The sequence below is a fragment of the Bos taurus genome, chromosome 2 (assembly GCF_002263795.3).
Source record: "Bos taurus isolate L1 Dominette 01449 registration number 42190680 breed Hereford chromosome 2, ARS-UCD2.0, whole genome shotgun sequence".
In the NCBI taxonomy this organism is placed as follows: Eukaryota; Metazoa; Chordata; class Mammalia; order Artiodactyla; family Bovidae; genus Bos; species Bos taurus.
This window is the reverse complement of record NC_037329.1, coordinates 7,801,754-7,808,632: the sequence shown is the minus strand read 5'-3', so window position 1 is coordinate 7,808,632 and position 6,879 is coordinate 7,801,754. Positions and strand designations below refer to the sequence as shown.

The following is a 6,879-nucleotide window of genomic DNA, read 5'->3' as shown; positions in this document are numbered from 1 at the left end:
AACTTGAGAATTATTAAAGGATGGATTACCCAGAATGGAAGATCTGGAGTAAACAGTCCCAAACCAGGCTTTAAACCACAGAAATAAAAGAGGATGAATACAAGAGTGAAGTGAAGTCACTCAGTCGTGTCCAATTCTTTGTGACCCCATGGACTGTAGCCTACCAGGCTCCTCCGTCCATGGGATTTTCCAGGCAAAAATACTGGAATGGGTTGCCATTTCCTTCTCCAGGGGATCTTCCCAACCCAGGGATCGAACCTGGGTCTCCCACATTGTGGGCAGACAGTTTACCGTCTGAGCCACCACAGAATACAAGCGAGGGCTGCTGAGTTGGACAGTTTGATCTGTAACTTAGTAAAAATCTCTCATGAGGTTTCACAATGGGGAGAAAACATAAGCAGAACAGCAGCCTTTAACATGTGGATGAGCCTGAAGGTAAAGACCTCACTTCTCCAGAATCCTGGGAAGAAAGCATGGCCAAAAGGGGCCGGCAGCACTTCCAAGAATCCAAGAATCACCTAAGGAAAGACCACTTTGGAAGGTGTGGCACTGGGAGGTGACATTCAAATTAACAACACGTTTTAAATATATGCTACAGCAATCGAGATGTAATAATGCTGTAGGGCGAGTTCCATAGGGAAAAGACTCTGAGATGGATATTTGCATGCAGATGGTTCACTGGGGATTGTTTTTGGTAATGACACCTGTGCAGGAATGAGGGTTCTGGATTGGGCAGAAGGAGAAGTTGAACTGTGATGCAACAATGGCTCCAACCATCCAATAAGGAGCTGGGGGGCTGGTATGACCCTTCAGAGATATTCTAAATTGAAGAAAGTGAGCTGTACCTTCCCATGGATTAGAGGTTATATACAGTGTGCTTTGGAGTGAGGCAGTTAATTCTGGTGAGGCATCTCCCTTTGGTCCAAAGTAATTACTAGGGAAGAACTCAACTAGAAACCATTAGAAAGTGGTGATTCTGGAGACCACAAACATGAGTGCCTTGGAACATCCTAATGGAGGTATGTGGGTATTTAAGCTCTTCCTGTTTGGGAACAGTCCCTGCATGGTTTGAGCTGTTCTTTGTTTCACGAGGAAATATACTTGAGTAAGATTAGTGGGAAAAATTAGAGCTCCCACCAGTACAGCTTATATTTAGAAAGCAAATGATACTCATCATTATCCATTAAGTTCTTGTCATAGCTGGCACCCTTTTCTGTGTACATGTTCACTCTAGCAGGGAAACCAAGATGCTTATTAATGAGACTGAGCCTCTGAGTAACATTTTTTAGTTTATAACTTCTACTTTTGTTTATTTATTATCAACATTGAGCACAGAATTACCAAGCAGTACCCCAGTAAATTATCTGGTCCCATTGTTTAGCAGCAGCCCTATTTCCACCTGTTGATCAGGATCAGTTATTCCTACCAGGATAGTGTCTCCTTTCCTTGCCAGAAGTTTTCTTGTACAAGGAGCATGAAATAAGTGATGGCATATGTAGCATAAAGTTTAATGGGACTCTTGTTATTTTCCTAGTAGAGGTACTTCTGTATCAGGAATCAAAACTTCTGAAGCCACAGAGCTAAAAATTGCAGGACCTAGAAGCATGAATTCTTCATGTGGGTCATTGCAAGTAATTGTAAGCAGGACCACACTTAATATAGTCCACCTGGCAGTGACCTGTCACTGATAATGGTCATTGATTAAAGCCATGTATTACACTGTGGAGGATGACTTGCCATGCTAATAGAAAGTCATCTCCAAATTGGTACCTTAGGTGCATTGGCAAAAGGCCATTTGTATCAGGAATTCAGTTTTTGGATTATACAGTATGTGATTGAACCGGTGGATCCCATGAATATGTGCCCACACTGTCCCTTCTAGTCTATGAAATAGGTCTCTTGGTCTGATGTGATGTTATTCAGGAATTCTTTGTCAATAGAAAAAGCTCTATTTAAGCACTCAAGTTTTATAGACAAGCAAGGTAAAACCATACCCAATAGTATAGATGGATTGCAATACCTTCCATGGTAAAGTGGTCCAATGTAGTAAAGTTGCCATCAAATGCCGCTTCTCCTCCTCATAGAATGGTACTTATTTGGGGAATTTGGGATATTTCCTGTTGCTAGAAGAATGGCATTAGGCAATGGCAGTGGCTAGATCAGCTTTAGGGAATGAGTGCCTAGGCTGCTGGACTGCATTGCTTCCATCTCTGTCACCATGCTACTCTGTTCTTATAGTTAATTTTCTGAGGACAGAAGCTGCCTGTGTCTACCAAAACCGGGCCAAGTCATTCTGACGACCTGGGTGTATGTTGCCTCTTCCACAGTGGTTGTTAACACACAATACAAAAGTCTTCATGCTTCATACTTAAGACTATAAAGCCACCCATGTGCCATAAACCCAGATAGGCTTGTTCTTTCCTTCTTTTTTCTTTGGAGTATAGTTGCTTTCCAACATTGTGTTAGCTTCTGTTGTACAGTATAGGATATGGCCACATGTGTACAGATATGCTTGTTCTCAATCTTTCAATATTTCTCTAGGTCTCAGACCAACCAACAAATTGACTCATCACTGCCTATAATTGTGTATATATTATTACAAGAGGGCAACCCTCTTCATAAAGTGGATGAGTAAAAGCATCATCTAAGATCTGCCCATATTGAGGATTTCCCACCCCCATGGCTTGCTGAGTAGCCAAATGGAAAAACATCCATTCTCCAGATAAAAACACATACCATTCACCTGAGATCAAGTTAATCTCTTCTAAAAATTCCATTATCCACACAATGAAAGTGAAGCATAAAGAGTTTAGAATCTCAATACCTCAGAGCTATGTTAGACTAGAGATCTAATATTTCCCAGTTTCCAATTCACTGAGCTAATATTCAGGGAAAAAAAAAATGCTCAAAACAGCAAGAAAAAGTCTAGATCTGTGCTTGTCTAACTCATAAACAATTAACTTGATCTATCATAAGCAATGATATAGCATTACATTAAAGTAAGATATTATTAACAGAATGCTGTCATGAGCAGCAGACTCTAGTTCTCTAAATCCTGAATTTGACCCCATATCTGCTACTGGTGAGTTGTATGATAGAGAGAATTTACTCAAACTCTCTTATGCCTCAATGAGTATAACCAAGAAAAAACTTATTCAGTTTAGTTCAGTTGCTCAGTCGTGTCCGACTCTTTGAGATACCATGAATCGCAGCACGCAAGGCCTCCCTGTCCATCACCATCTCCCGGAGTTCACTCAAACTCATGTCCATCGAGCCGGTGATGCCATCCAGCCGTATCATCCTCTGTCGTCCCCTTCTGCTCCTGCCCCCAATCCCTTCCAGCATCAGAGTCTTTTCCAGTGAGTAAATTCTTCGCATGAGGTGGCCAAAGTACTGGAGTTTCAGCTTAAGCATCATTCCTTTCAAAGAACATCCAGGGCTGATCTTCTTCAGAATGGACTGGTTGGATCCCCTTGCAGTCCAAGGGACTCTCAAGAGTCTTCTCCAACACCACAGGTCAAAAGCATCAATTCTTTAGCACTCAGCTTTCTTCACAGTCCAACTCTCATATCCATACATGACCACTGGAAAAACCATAGCCTTGACTAGACAGACCTTTGTTGGCAAAGTAATGTCTCTGCTTTTCAATATGCTGTCTAGGTTGATCATAACTTTTCTTCCAAGGACGTTCAATTAGTACTGTTCTTTATTATTCTTTTTATGTTTATTACCTTAAAAAACCAAATTGGTATTATTGTTCTAAAAATTGTCCTGAAAATATGCTGTATGTATTGTGCCATACTTTTAAGTAGGTGAAAGACCTGTCTGAAGCCCAAGTGCCATAAAACAGACAAGTCCTCAGGTGAAGGAAACAGTAAAATTGAGGGTCAGCCACCAACAATGGGAACAAATTAGAGTAACTGATAAACATGCAGAAGAGAGTGAGTGCTAATTATACTGACTGTTCAATTTTTATTATATTAAAATTAAGATTATTTTAGAAAGTGCTTCCCAATTTGTCTTTACAGTTCTTCAAAATTACTTCTAAATTTTACATTTTCTAGCAGATTTCAACCTCTAAATATTTTTTAAATCAAATTAAATTTGGACTTCAGATAAATATAGCTTGAAGGTCCTTGGTGGTACACCCACTGACTCCTGATGTTCTGCCATTGGTAATTCATTGCTTTCTCTAGAACTCACTATTTTAAAGTAAAATAATTCTGTTCTAAAAATAAAGATGCAATTATCAACATTACTTGATCACTGATTTGCTTGTTGTATCCAACAACCATAGAGCAACAGAAAGATTCTCAATGAAACTTGTAAACATTTATACTTAAATTTGGACAGAGGTAATTGAAACACTTTGTATAATTCAATTAAAAACTCTAGGAAGTTCTGTGTAGTTTAATAGAACAGGCAAATAAGCAACCCCAGATAAGCCAGATTTACCGACAAAAAGCATGTAGGTGACTAGTTTTCAAATTTTCCTCAATTGTTTTCAGGGTTTGGGGAAAGGAAATAGTCGTCTGGTTCCAACTCCAGTTTTGGTTCGATGTGTCAGTTTGGTAAATTAACTTCTTCATGCCTGTCTTTTCCATAAAAGAAGAATTGTTTATCTCTGCTTATTTAGTTGAGAAGGTGAAGGTGAATGATATGTAGAATAATGGGTGTTAAAATATTAAAAAGTATAAACTACACCAAATACAAGAAATTGTTCTTATTCATCTTAGTTATGAAGGAATCAAGAAGATTTAAACTTGATGTTTCATTAATAAATGTATACTTGAGGGAAGAATAAATTAGGAGTTTGGGATGAACATATACACACTACTATATATAAAATGATAACCAACAATGATCTATTGTATAGTACAGAGAACTATACTCAGTATTTTATAATAACCTATAAGGGGAAAGAATTGAAAAAAATATATATATTCAGAATATATATAATTGAATATTGTTGTTGTTATTTAGTCGCTAAGTTGTGTCTGACTCTTTGCAACTGCATAGACTGTAGCCCACCAGGCTCCTCTGTCCATGGGATTTCCAGGCAAGAATACTGGAGTCAGTTGCCATTTCTTCCTCCAGGGAAGCCTCATATAAATGAATATATATGTGTGAATATATACATACTAAATCACTTTGCTGTATACCTGAAATAGACACAACATTGTAAATCAACTATACTTCAATAAAAAAGTTAAAAAAAATTTTAAAATGAATATAAGCTTGACCTCAATGAATGCTAAATATGCTTGCTTATAGTGAAATAAGAACCTGTATGAACTCTTTTAAAGTATATAAAATAATATAATTGTCTTCATGGGCAGTACAAGAGGGATGATTATGCCTTTCTGGCTGGGAGAGGGAAAATGTGCTTCTCAAAATAATGCTTTAGGTTTTGTACAGTTATCTGGAAGGACTAGAGAACATGTTGCTTTTCTTTCAGCAGATTTCACACATTTTACCCCTGCAAGCTGGCCTGATATAAAACTTGACACTGTCATAATAGAAGATGAGATTATAGAAGGAAGGGAAAAGAAAGAAAGAAAGAAAAAAAACCCTCTGAATCCTTATTGAAGGTATATCTTATTCTGATAATCTCTCTCTCATCTTAACAGATCACAATTTGATGACCATGGATGAATCACAATTTGATGACAATTTGCTACAAGCAGAAATGAAGTTTTGTAGCAGAACAATGTATTTTTTTGCCTTCCTTTTTCTTGCGTGTCTGACCACAGACTGAACCCGTCACTGCAATTGTGCTGTTTCCACTTTAGTTTATTCCCTGATGTGAAAAGATATCACGTTTCGGTTGTTTCTGGATAAACTCAAGCACTGGCTAAGCCACAGCATGTCTTGGGGCTTTGATCTAAGCCTCTGTCTATGGTTCATAAGCCTCAGATGGTGCTATGGTTAAATATTTGCAAACTGTCTATTTTTTATAAAACTGTTAAGTTCTATTGGAGTAAATCTGGTTATTTTCCTGCCTTGATCAGTCTCTGCTTTTCCAGATGCTTGATATGAAAGAACACAGTCTGCCTATCATACAAATAAATACAAAGTCTTTCTCTAAGAAGTAGATATTTCCATTGCAACCTCTAATTTAGCATTTTCTTTCTTGGAAGTAATTGTGTAAGCCTGAAGATGTATGATTTTTGTTTGTTCATTTTATATCTCAGCATCACTGATATTTGTTCAATTAGTTTAATAACCTAATTTTTAAAACTTAATCGATCAAAAAATTCAACAAGCAGACTCCAGGTTCAAATTTTATCAAATGATTTATTTTAAATGTTCTAACTATCTGATATTACAGTTAAGTAATTTGAGACTAATTCCCAAAAGTATATTTAATCATGGCATATAGTAGACTTTCAACTTCATAAGACCAGATTTTGGAGGTGAAGTGTCAATGTGAGTGGCTGTTCAATGCCACTTTCTTTCTGCCTCTGATCAGTTCTTGATGACATTATGGAGATTAGCTAAACTCCTGGGACACAGGATAAATTTTATCTGTCAGCTCATCTATGAAGTCTCTACTGTGTACCACTTCCTTGTGGGCTTCCCAGACAGTGCAGAGGTAAAGAATCTGCCTGCCAATGCAGGGGACACAAGAGATGTGGGTTCGATCCCTGGATTGGAAAGATACCCTGGGAAAAAAAAATAGCAACGTGCTCCGGTATTCTTACCTGGAAAATCTCATGGACAGAGGAGCCTGGAGGGCTACAGTCCATGGGGTCTCAAAAGACTGAGCATGGCAGGGCACTGTCTCCTTACTCCATGCCAGCCACTTGCTCTAGAACCCTAGTGTAGATAACTTGAAAACTAATTCCCGTGTATGATTTATATAGAAATATGTTTACA

General features: G+C 38.1%; 1 long non-coding RNA gene across 1 annotated transcript; it reads left to right on the top strand.

The window, feature by feature from the left end:
* The first annotated feature begins 252 nt into the window (after positions 1-252).
* LOC112442304 (uncharacterized) lies at positions 253-5,985 on the top strand. The gene is made up of 2 exons (XR_003030377.2): positions 253-1,019; positions 5,631-5,985. It is a non-coding gene; the product is annotated as an uncharacterized lncRNA (long non-coding RNA).
* Positions 5,986-6,879: the final 894 nt, after the last annotated feature.